The 12,261-nt window shown below is 40.0% G+C and overlaps 1 long non-coding RNA gene across 1 annotated transcript in view; it reads left to right on the top strand.

Moving 5' to 3' along the window:
* The window catches only part of LOC309823424, a 36,582-nt gene extending 26,124 nt beyond the window's left edge, over positions 1-10,458 (top strand). Inside the window, exons 2-3 of the long non-coding RNA XR_014296829.1 lie at positions 8,476-8,593; positions 9,652-10,458. This is a non-coding gene — a long non-coding RNA (uncharacterized lncRNA). The remainder of the gene's footprint in view (positions 1-8,475; positions 8,594-9,651) is intronic.
* Positions 10,459-12,261: the final 1,803 nt, after the last annotated feature.

Below are 12,261 nucleotides of genomic sequence, written 5' to 3'. Positions count from 1 at the left end.
TTTCTTCCTGTAATTCATGTCTATTTCCATAGCTTTGTGGTCAGAAAAGATACTTGATACAATTCAATTTTCTTAAATTTACCAAGGCTTGATTTGTGACCCAAGATATGGTCTGTCCTGGAGGATGTTCCATGAGCACTTGAGAAGAAAGTGTATTCTGTTATTTTTGGATGGAATGTCCTATATATATCAACTAAGTCCATCTTGTTTAATGTATCATTTAAAGCTTGTGTTTCCTTATTTATATTCATTTTGGATGATCTGTCCATTGGTGAAAGTGGGGTGTTAAAGTTGCCTACTATGATTGTGTTACTGTTGATTTCCCCTTTTATGGCTGTTAGCATTTGTGTTATGTATTGAGGTGCTCCTATGTTGGGTACATAAATATTTACAATTGTTAAATCTTCTTCTTGGATTGATCCCTTGATCATTATGTAGTGTCCTTCTTTGTCTCTTGTAATAATCTTTGTTTTAAAGTCTATTTTTACTGATATGAGAATTGCCACTCCAGCTTTCTTTTGATTTCCATTTGCATGGAATAACTTTTTCCATCCCCTCACCTTCAGTCTGTATGTGTCCCTAGGTCTGAAGTGGGTCTCTTGTAGACAGCATATGTTCGGGTCTTGTTTTTTTATCTGTTTCACCAATCTGTGTCTTCTGGTTGGAGCATTTAATCCATTTACATTTAAGGTCATTATCGATATGTATGTTCCTGTTACCATTTTCTTAATTGCTTTGTTATTGGAGGTCTTTTCCTTCTCTTGTGTTCCCTGCCTAGAGATGTTCCTTTAGCATTTGTTGTAAAGCTGGTTTGGTAGTGGTGAATTCTCTTAACTTTTGTTTATCTGTAAAGGTTTTAATTTCTCCATCAAATCTGAATGAGAACCTTGCTGGGTAGAGTAATCTTGGTTGTAGTTTATTCCCTTTCATCACTTTAAATATGTCCTGCCACTCCCTTCTGGCTTTGAGTTTCTGCTGAAAAATCAGCTGTTAACTTTATGGGGATTCCTTTTTATGTTATTTGTTGCTTTTCCCTTGCTGCTTTCAATATTTTTTCTTTGTATTTAATTTTTGATAGTTTGATTAATATGTGTCGGCATGTTTCTCTGTGTTTATCCTGTATGGGACTCTCTGTGCTTTCTGGACACTCTCCGAGTGTAGAGGTAGGGTGCTGGGTGGGGATGTAGGGGTTTGGCTTGGGCTCTGCACAGCAGGAGGGAGGCTCCAAGGGCAGTGGATTAGGCCCAGAAGCCCAACAGGCTTCCCGGTTCCTACGTGGACAGGGAAAGCACTGGCCCCGTTCCCTTCCATGCCTCCACGTCCCTCCCCCACCATCTTCCCCAGGGTCTCCCCTGTCGCCGCTGGACCCCAACCGTGTGTGGTTAGGGGTCCCCTCCCCCAGCCGCCCCTCAGGGGTGCCGGTCCCACAGGTCTGGCCTTTACTTTTGCTCGCCCTTCCCTCCCTCCCACTCCCTCCAGACCCACATGGCTGGAAGAGGCCTTGGTGGGCAGAGAATCAGGCCTGGGATCTCAGCAGGTTCCTGGGGGCCCATGTGGGCAGGGAAAACCTGGCCATGCTGCCTTTTGATCCTCTGCCCTCCCGATGGTTCCCCAGTTTCCCCCTTCGGGCGTGGGATCCCTTCCCCTCCCCCAGCCTCCCCTCAGGGGCACCAGTCCTGTCCCTCCCTCCACTTCTCCTCCCCCATCACTCTCCCCACGCCCCATGTCCTACCCGGTCGCTGGGGGCTTCCTCCTGTCCCCTTAGGTGTCTGTGGTCCCCCACTGGTGCCTGGTAGGTGCCCTAGTCGTGAGGAGACACAGATTCCACATCCTCCTAGTACGCCGTCTTACACAAACTAATTTTTAAATGAGTCTAAAACAGGTGTTCATAACCTGGAAACTGTGGGCCCTTGAAGAAGCCAAAAAGACAACCAGATGTGGTTCTTGCCTTCATGAAACATTCCTATTTACTTATGCATTATTTATACTCTAGGGTGTTTGGCTATCATTTCTGAATTATTCAGCCCTCAACACTTTGCATCATGTTTGGTGCTCAATAAATGTTGGCTGAATATTAATAGAGGAAGGAGACCAAGAGTTTTAAGATGCTGGGGAGAAAAATAAATAATAAATGTAGTTGGTCACGAGTGAACCGAAAATAAATGACTCACTGACTGCCCATATGGGAAGTTCTTATTGGAGGAAAGTGGTACAATTATTCAGCAGTACAGGGAAAAAGTTACTAAGTTTTAGAAAGAGCCCAGTTGAATTTGTATTTCTTGGGGTCCTTTCAGATATCAACATGGATTTATTTATTAGTCAGTTTAGTTTGATGTTCCAACCAAGGGAGCTTAGATATGATGAAGGAGGGGAGAGCAGGACAGTAGCCTAGGGAGACAAACTGCAGGCAAGAGCAAAATCTGGGGACAAAACATTGCTGAAAATAATTCCCCACTGGCTACACTGGCCTAACTGAGGGTAAAAACACTCTAACTCCAGGATCTTTGGGTCTTTGGAACATGGAAATGAAACCTTTAAAAAAAAAAAAATCTCTTTTTAATGGAAATGAATGTTAAAAAGCTAATTTTTTTTTTTAACACTTCTTGTGATATGAGGTGCATTTAAAAAACTTGGGGGGAAAAAAGTCCTAAAACAAGTTTGGATCAGTTTAACTTTAGAATGTCAGTTTAACTTTGTATCGGCCTTGGGTCTCCTCTGAGTTGACTTCTCAAAAGCAAAATCTACTTTGTGTAGTTAGGTTAGAAACTGTGTTAACACATGCTATTTTCAAAGAATCCAGAGCCTCAATGAAATTAGAACTGTAATGGGATCTAGGGCATTATCTGTAACATTTGAACAGCTTTTCTTCAGCAGGCCTGCTACATAGTTGCAGTAAATTCCTGCAGAAGGTATTGCAGGATCTTTCTGGTTAAGTGCACTAAACTTTGCTTAAGTATTCCGTGCTGATACTTTTTTTTTTTTTTTTAGCAAATAGAAGCAAAGAGACCAGATTCCAGCAGTGGCCGCCATGGCCCACTTTTGAATTCCTGGCAACTAAAGATTGTTTGATAAGTATCTTCAGCCCAAGTTACAAATTCAAAGGTTTTCTTCAACAAGGGTAGAAAACAGGCACAAGGGTTTATCTTCTATCAGATGGCACAGCTGCTATCTTCAGGGCTGGCTGAGTCAGTGAGATTAGGAGAAAGGCAGGTATTTAGATAAAGAAGAGTTTATCAGAACAGGAGTCTTACCACTGGACATTCAATCTAGCTTTTAACAATCCAAAAAGAACTAGTTTAATCGGCCTTTCCCAGCATTACTATGTGGTCTGTTAAGAGAGCTGCATATGGTAATGATGTATCACAACATTCTGTAGATCAAGATCACAAGGAAACTTTGAAATTAATTCATCAAGACAGTGAAATTTCATTTGATCAATATCTCCTTTTTTCCCTCTTTAAACAAATTCTTATTCCTGGTCTTTATTTTATGGTGGTTACTTCTCTTGTAATGTAACTCTACATAGGGTTTTGAAAAGTGACACTCATTTTCAGTCACGATTTGTTTAAAAAGTGAATGTATGAGGCATATTATAAAAAACTATAGACACTTATACCTACAAATATAGATAATTTAATACATTTCCTGGCTCTTTCCTTTCCTTAACAATTTACCTATATAACCTTTACATGATAATTGATATAATTGTGTCAGCTTTGTTTTTATATAACATTACTTTGCATCTCTAAATAGTGTTCATATTTTAATTTCTTAAGTTACATTGTAATCTATGGAAATAATATAGTTTGTTAAAATGTTTCTGACTGCAGGCTTAGTTTTTACAATTGATAAGTGAGTAGATCTAACAATAAGGATAATTCTGTATATGTTATATTATTAAGGAGTCTGTATAACTTGACACTATCATAGGAAACACTGTTTTTTCTTTGTAAAGAAGTAACTCAGAAGCACAAGATGTGGTACAATTATGTTGTTGTTTTGATTAATCATCTTCTTCTGTGACAATTAACTCAGATTGTAAGTTTTAAGATTATACAAAAGGAAACACAGGACGATGTAACTTATTACAGATCTTGAATTTTCTAACAGTTGTAAGTGGGCCACTGGAGACAAATTATAATGGGCCTTCACTCATCTTTTTCAAGAAATTGTGTTTGGCAGGCTGTTCTGACCCTATACCCATTGCCAATGTTTTTTTCTTTTCTTAATGACCAACTATTTTCTCTGCAACAGAATTTGTTCACTCTAAGTCTAAGGTGGCTGGCATCTTCTAACTAATACTATAAGGGTCGCACATATTTAATAGATTGAAAGGATAGTCTTTTATAGAAACTAATTATTTACATGTGTTGTATGAGAGGGAGGATGGAGACATTCCATGGCACTAGTAGTGTGAGCTTTCTGAAGTCTTCATTTTTAAATCTCCTCTGACTAACCAGTAGTAATGATTCCTCCAGTGATTTGGGTGTGCTACTTCCTCATTCCTGTACATATAGAACAGCAAATAGTTAAATAGCAAGTTCCACAGGCAAAGTGCTGTTGTAGGCACTTTACTTACATTAATTATTTAATCCTTCCAATAACACTGCGGCAAGTATACTATTAATAGCTCCATTTTATAGTGAGGAAAATAAGGTATAGAGAGGTTAAGTAACTTGCTCAAGGTCACTGCTGATCATGGGGGGCTAAGACTCAGACAGTCTTGCATCAGAGCCCGTGTTCTTCACCATATGCACAGCATCTCACAGGCCAGGGCAGGAAACTGGCACACACAAGACATCATGCTATCTTTTAATATTGAGTAAGAGAGGATTAATAAAAGATTAACATTCATCATCTTGAAATGGAAAAGTAAACAAAAAATTGGGGAGAGAAATTCATCCTAGGTGGCCACTTATTCAAGTCAGTATCTGTGCTCTTTCCTCTTACGATTACAGCTTACACTGGCACTGCATGGAATCTCATATATCATCTTTAAAAATTCCTCTGAAAATGTGTCTTCTACGTAGGAATATTATGTTTCCCTTACACTTGGCAGCTCGCATATTTGTTTATGGTACTAAGTAGTTTTGCAATTCCTTAAATCATTTTCAACCTTTTGAGAAGGGGGATCATTAGTCTTAAGGTCACTTCAAAAGCAGCTATCTGGGGCTTCCCTGGTGATGCAGTGGTTGAGGGTCCGCCTGCTGATGCAGGGGACACGGGTTCGTGCCCCGGTCCGGGAAGATCCCACATGCCGTGGAGCGGCTGGGCCTGTGAGCCATGGCCGCTGAGCCTGCGCGTCTGGAGCCTGTGCTCCGCAGCGGGAGAGGCCACAGCAGTGAGAGGCCCGCGTACCGCAAAAAAAAAAAAAATAAAAAAAAAAAAATAAATCAGCTATCTGTCAAATCTTTACATATGATAGAACACGGGTCATTTATCTACAGCAGGGGCAAGGGCAGATGAGGAGAGGGTAGGGATCTGGAGCTACAGGCCCCTGTGGGGCTGATATAGGCAGGAAGGAAGTTCTTTCTGGCCAGTGGATTCCAGGAACGCAGGAGCATGCAATGTTGTGAAGAGAAAAGAGCATGGGGTTTGGAGCCAGGAGGCTTAAATCTGATCACTGACGCAACAAATGCTAACTACACGAGCTCATGTGAGTTATTTAACTTTTCACTGTTCTGGATTTTTTTATGGCTGTTAGGATTAGATAAGAAAATACATTGTGTGCTCTGTGAACTATAAATTATTAAGTACATTTGAGCTAATTAAAACAAAAAGATGGACAGTGGACACTACATTAGACAATCAAGCTGAGCCTGAATCACTGATGTGGCATAATAGTGGTGTCCTAGCCGGTGGTCAGGTGCCATGATGGGTAATCCAGATCTGAGCAAGGTCGGAAGCTTAGATCTCAAGGACATCTATGAGCAGCTATCAGAACTCCAGCCTCTGGTCTGGGGTTCAGGCAGAAAGCCCCAGGTTTAAGTACATTAAGATGCTAGGCAAAACTTTGGGTATTTAAATAGGTCATAACAAAGCCACTGCCCAGATACTGGGTCATAATATCATCTGTGAGAACAGCAAGGATTCCTTGAGTCTGCATCCCAATATTTGGCTAAAGTGCCACCAATCCTTTTATCAGGCTCTGACCATGGGATGTAATGGCTGCCAAGTCTGGGAACCTGATACTAGTCTCCCAAACTAATGGACCACACATGATTCTTGGATTACAGAAATAGAGACAGCTTCAAGGCGGTGGAAAATGAGGACTCAAAGGTGACTTTGTGGTTTTTAGCCAGGGTGGCTGGGGCCACAGATATCTCATTTACAAAGGTTGCTAAGTTGGGGGCCAAAGGTGAGAAAGAAAGGAGATGGGAGAAGAGTAATATTCTGGAAAGGCAGGATCATGGTTGCATAGTCATGAGTCGCTGTTGATACCATACACCTAGAACTCAAAAGGAAAATTAGGACCAGAGGTGTGAGTTTGAGACTGTTCACAGAATAGTTGCCTCTAAGCCCTTGGAAAGTGTTTAGTTTCCTGGGGCTGCCATAATGAATTACCACAAACTAAGTGGCTTGAACAGCAGAAATTTATCATCTCACAGTTGAGTCTAGAAGTCTGAAATCAAGGTATCAGCAGGGTTGGTTCCTTCTGAGGGCCTGAGGGGAGAATCTGTTACATCCCTCTCTCCTGGCTTCTGGTAGCTCAGGTGTTCTTTGGCTTGTAGATTGTATTTTCTTTGTGTATTCACATAGTCTCCCCTCTATTCATGTCTGTGTCTGTGTCCAAATGTTGCCCTTTTATTAGGACACAGTCAGATTAGATTAGAACCTGTACAAATGACCTCATCTTAACTTGATCCTTTGAAAAGACCCTATTTTCAGATAAGTTCACATTCACAGGCACTGGGGGTTAAGACTTCAGCATCTTTTTGGAGGACACAATTTAACCCATAACAGAGGAAAGATGGTTCCTGGGGAATGTAGAATAAGCAAAGAGGGGGGCTGAAGTAAGGTCTTTGAACTTGTGAGCATGAACAAAGGCATAGAAGACTGAAGAAGGAGATGTAACTATCTCATGGAAATAGGAGGAGAACCAAGAAAAATGTAGTAGCCAAGAGAAGGAAAGTTTCACATAAAAAGGGTCATGATTTTAAATGATAGAGAAAAAATTAGGCAGTTGAATGAGGACTAAGAAAAGATAGCTGGATTTGGTGATCAGGAGGTCACTGATGTCCATTATAAGAAGTGTGTGTGGGCGCTTTCCTGGTGGTGCAGTGGTTAAGAATCCACCTGCCAATGCAGGGGACACAGGTTCGAGCCCTGGTCCAGGAGGATCTCACATGCCGCGGAGCAACTAAGCCTGTGCACCACAACTACTGAGCCTGTGCTCTAGAGCCTGCGAACCACAACTACCGAAGCCCAGGTGCCTAGAGCCTGTGCTCCGCAACAAAGAGAAGCCACCGTAATGAGAAGCCTGTGCACCGCAAGGAAGAGTGGCCCACTTGCTGCAACTAGAGAAAGCCTGCACACAGCAATAAAGACCTAACGCAGCCAAAAATAAAATAAATAATTTAAAAAAAAATTTTTTTTTAAAAAAGGATGAATTCAAATTTGAGAAAACAACAAAAAAAAGAAGTGTGTGTGAGACATAGGGTTTCTGGGATACCCCCCATGGGCTCTTAGTTTGGGCTGCTGTTACGAAGTACCATAGACTGAGTGGCTTATAAACAAAACTATTCATTTCTCAAGTTCTGAGGCTGGAAGTTCCAGATCAGTGTGCCAGCATGGTTGGTTCTGGTGAGAGCCCTCTTCCAGGTTATAGACTGCCAAATTCTCATTATATCCTCACCTGGAGGAAAGCAGAGAGGGGATGCGAGCTCTCTCATGACTCTTATAAGAGCACAAATTCCACTTGTGAGGGCTCCACTCTCATCACCTTATCTAATCCTAATTACTTCCCAAAGGCCCCACCTCCTAATACCATGACATTGAGGGGTAAAGTTTTAACATACGAATTTTGGGAGGACACATTCAGTCCATAACAGACTCAAATCTAAGCTAAGTCATTACCATGGGGGATGTTGTCACATTATTTAAACCCTCTATGTCTCAGTATTCTTATCTGTAAAATAGGGATGATAATAATAGTTCCTACCTCATAGAGTTGTTATGAAGATAAAATGAGTTGTGCTTAAAATAGTGCCATGTTATTTATGTGCGTCAAAGGACACTATCAACAGAGTGAAAAGGCAACCCATGGAATGGGAGAAGATATTTGCAAATCATTTCTCTGATAAGGGATTGAGTAGGTTTTAATGATTACAGGTATTCGATTTTTAAAGCCACTTCGCTTTTACAAAATACCTACATTAGTACCCATTTTTGCTAACTGAAAAAAATCCGAAGAGGATTTTCCTTTTTACGAAAAAAGACGAAAAGTGAAAATAGCATTCAGTGTTTGTTTTGCAGTAGCCCTTACAGACGCAACACGCACCTTGAACTGTGCAGTGGTGAGAGTGGCGCCACCAAGCTCCTTTCCTGGGAACTACACTCAGCATTTCAGCCTCAAGCCACAAAGCTTTGAACGGTGTGAGTATCTGTGCTTTATCTCAATTTAGTCTGTGCATCTGTTAGCAAGAAGTGTCCTAAGGCAATTGCTTTGCCACTTTACCCCATTTTAGCTTAACATTTGGATATGGGGGGAATCTGTAATTGCAACTAAATTAGTAGCATTAAAGGCTGTTAAACTTGAAGATCAAATATATTTCAAGTATTATGAAAATTAATGTTTAGATATAGAAGTGTTCCTGGCCAAAAACAGAAATGTAAAAACAGTTATATGTTAAGTACCCCAAAATCTAAACCTTTGATGGGGTTATTCTGAAATTAAATCTGAAGAATTAAACTAACCAAATGGGAAAAAGAAATGAAAGCTCTAGGGCTTTAATTATTTGTGTACTCTCATAATTTTGCTAAAATATCTTTTAATTGGAAAGGAAATTAAGATATTCTCAGCTTCTTAGTCAACTCAAAATAAGTACAGTCCTGCCTTTTTAGTAATTTCACAGCCTATGTTTATTGAACTGTGCTATTAAGTTCTCAAATTAGTTTTCAGAACATTTCGTAGTTGCTGCAATATGATAAAACAATGTTAAGCTTTCCGGTTTTAGATATAAAGGGCCATTATGTATTCAAATGTTGATAGAGGTAAAACAAATTTTATTGGTCCATTCACAATTTAAAAAAACACTTTACATTGATGTGTCTAAAAAAATTAGTTTCCCCCAAATTTATCATTTCATGCTTATTTCATTTAGTAGGATAATAGGTTCTTTACTCTCACTCTACTTTCCCAGGATTTAGATACTGGATGATCCCACCAGATTTTAATTTCCAGCTGGGTATGAATGGAAGTTCAGATTATCCGATGAGATTAGTAATTAGATTTATATTTTCTTTATATAATATTCTAATAAATTGAACACTGGCTTCCAAAGATATCATATCTTAATATCTGGAACTTTTTCTTTACCTTATTTGGGAAAAGGGTCTTTGCACATGTGATTATGTTAAGAATTTCAAGATGGGGAGATTATCCTGGATTATCTGTGTGGTCCCTAAGTGCCATCACATGTATCCTTACAGAAGACATGCAGAGGGGGCTTGAAAATTACACAGAGGAGGACATATGAAGACAGAGGCACAGATTGGAGTGAAGAAGCCACAAGCCAAAGAATGCCTGTAGCCACCAGAAGCTGGAAAAGGCAGAGATTTCCCTCTGGAGCCTCCAGAGGAAGTGCAGCCCTGTGACACCTTGATTTTGGCCCAGTGATGTCAGTTTTTGAACTTCTAGCCTCCAGAACTGTAAGAGAATGCATTTCTGTTGTTTTAAGCCACCCAGTTTTGGTAATTGGTTATAGCAGCCACAGGAATCTAAAACATACAGACTTTTACAGTGGCAAATTTTCACTCCATCTCTTTAATGTTGCAGGTAGTTCTGATGTTTTCACAAAAAACCCTGGAGAGGAATAGTCCTATGAGTTGAACTACAAGAATTCTATATATAGGGAGATATAAAGAACTAGAAAAGGAATGTTGCTGACATGATGATTCAATAGAAATGGTATCCAATTGCATAAGCTATTGCATTAGCCTTTAAGGTTTCTGTAAGGCCAAGAAGAAACTTCATAAATGTGAGAGAAATAAACATTGATTTGAGTATTTTAATCTTCTTCCCTTTAATTACTTGAAAAATTATTTTTCAAACTATAAGGATAGCATAATCACATTGAGTAACCTTTGCAAAATAGGCAGGAACAAAGTCACATAAAATCCTCAATACAACTACTGTCATCGCTTTGTTACAATCGCTTACATTCACTTTCTCCTTTTAAATGGTAGTAGTCATTTAATGCCTACACTATTGTATACTGAATTTTTTCACTTAATAAATATGCAACTTCTACTATTGTTACTTAGTCTTTATAACTGTTTTTTTAAAAGATAAAACAGTTTTAAAGATAAAACTGAGCACAGGCTCAGTAGCTGTGGCTCACGGGCTTAGTTGCTCTGCGGCATGTGGGATCTTCCTGGACCAGGGATCGAACCCATGTCCCCTGCATTGGCAGGTGGATTCTTAACCACTGCGCCACCAAGGAAGCCCAGGGCTGGATAAGTCTTTGTTGTTGGGGGCTGTCTTATGCAATGGAGAATGTTTAGCAGCGTCCTGGTTTCCATTCCACTTGATGCCGTAGCTTTCCCTCACATAGTTGTGACAACCAAAAATGTTTCCAGACATTGCCAAATGTGACCTGGCAGGCAAAATATCACCTTGTTGATCATCATTGTCATAGAAGCTAAGTTCAATCAATCATTGGACAATCCAATACTAAAATCCAAGTTTGGTGCTTTTTATCCACTTTTAATGGTCTTGTTCCACCATTTCTATGGAAACTTTTGAACTCATGATAGTAAGATGGCTGCTGCATCTCCAAGTGTCACATGTACATTTCTGGCAGGAGAAGATTAACAAATAATGAGAGGCAAGAACACTCCTCCCAAAGAGGCCATCTTTTTATTGAGAAGGGATGCCCTCCCTAGTGACTCTATCTACATATTATTGGTCAGAAGTGTATCACACGGCCACCTCTAGTCATGGTAAAAGCTAGGAGTTCAAATTATTAGCTTTAAGAGCGTCTATAATAGAGCAGGAAGAAGGGTATATGTGAATGTTTTTTGAATAGCCCGTCCATAACATTTGTTAAATTCCCCATTCTAGTTCACTTACTTCCCTGTGGCAGATGGGATGGGCAAGAATTTGGAAGCTGCTCAAGACGTTTAGTCATATATATGTGAAGTCTTACTGTGCTGTGATTCATTATCTAGAAAGTGCTTCATGAAATCCTTTCCAGCTGATTGATTTGGTGATTTTTTAAAAATTCTGTTTTCTCTGAATTAGGAAAGTGTATTCATTCATGGACAAGTAGTGTCATTGAAAGGACCCAGTTAATTTCAGCTAGAAAGGTCACTACTTCAAACCAGCAGTGCTTTTACCAGTTGTAATAAACATGCCTGTCAATTCATATCACCCACAGGCCAATGTTTAGAAGACCCATATTGGTTTCATTTCCCACCCAGCAATATTCAGCAGTGTCCCAAAGTGCTACGTGCTAGCTGCATCCGAAGATGTAGAGGATGTGGATACATCAGACATATGATAAGGACACAATACAAGCAGCAGAACAAATCACTACCTAAAAGCAGAACTGTTTGCTTATATCCCAAGTAGCTGAGAAATTTTAATTATGCACTTTTCAATTTTTCCATTCAAAGAAACATGCCCCTACCCAAGTGCTGGGGTTGAACTGTATCTCCCCAAAAGATACATTGAAGTCCTAGCCCTGAGTATCTGTGACCTTATTTTGAAATAGTGTCTTTGCAGATGTAATCAAGTGAACATGGGGTCACTAGGGTGGGCCCTAATCCATTATGACTGCTGTCCTTCTAAGAGAAGAGACGTAAAGACATCTAAGGAGAAAACCATATGACTACCCAGGCAGGAATTGGACTCATGAGTGATAAGACAAGAAACACCAAGGATTGTTGGAAATACCAGCAGCTAAGAGAAAGGCATGGGAAAGATTCTCCCTTAGAGCCTTCAGAGAGAGCATGGCCCTGAAGACACCTTGATTTCAGACTTCTAGCCTCCAAAACTGTTTGAGAGAATAAACTTCTGTTGTTCAAAGCTGCTCAGTT

The sequence above is a fragment of the Grampus griseus genome, assembly GCF_964374135.1.
Source record: "Grampus griseus genome assembly, chromosome: 5".
NCBI classification, from domain to species: Eukaryota; Metazoa; Chordata; class Mammalia; order Artiodactyla; family Delphinidae; genus Grampus; species Grampus griseus.
This window is presented reverse-complemented; position numbering and strand designations above follow the sequence as displayed.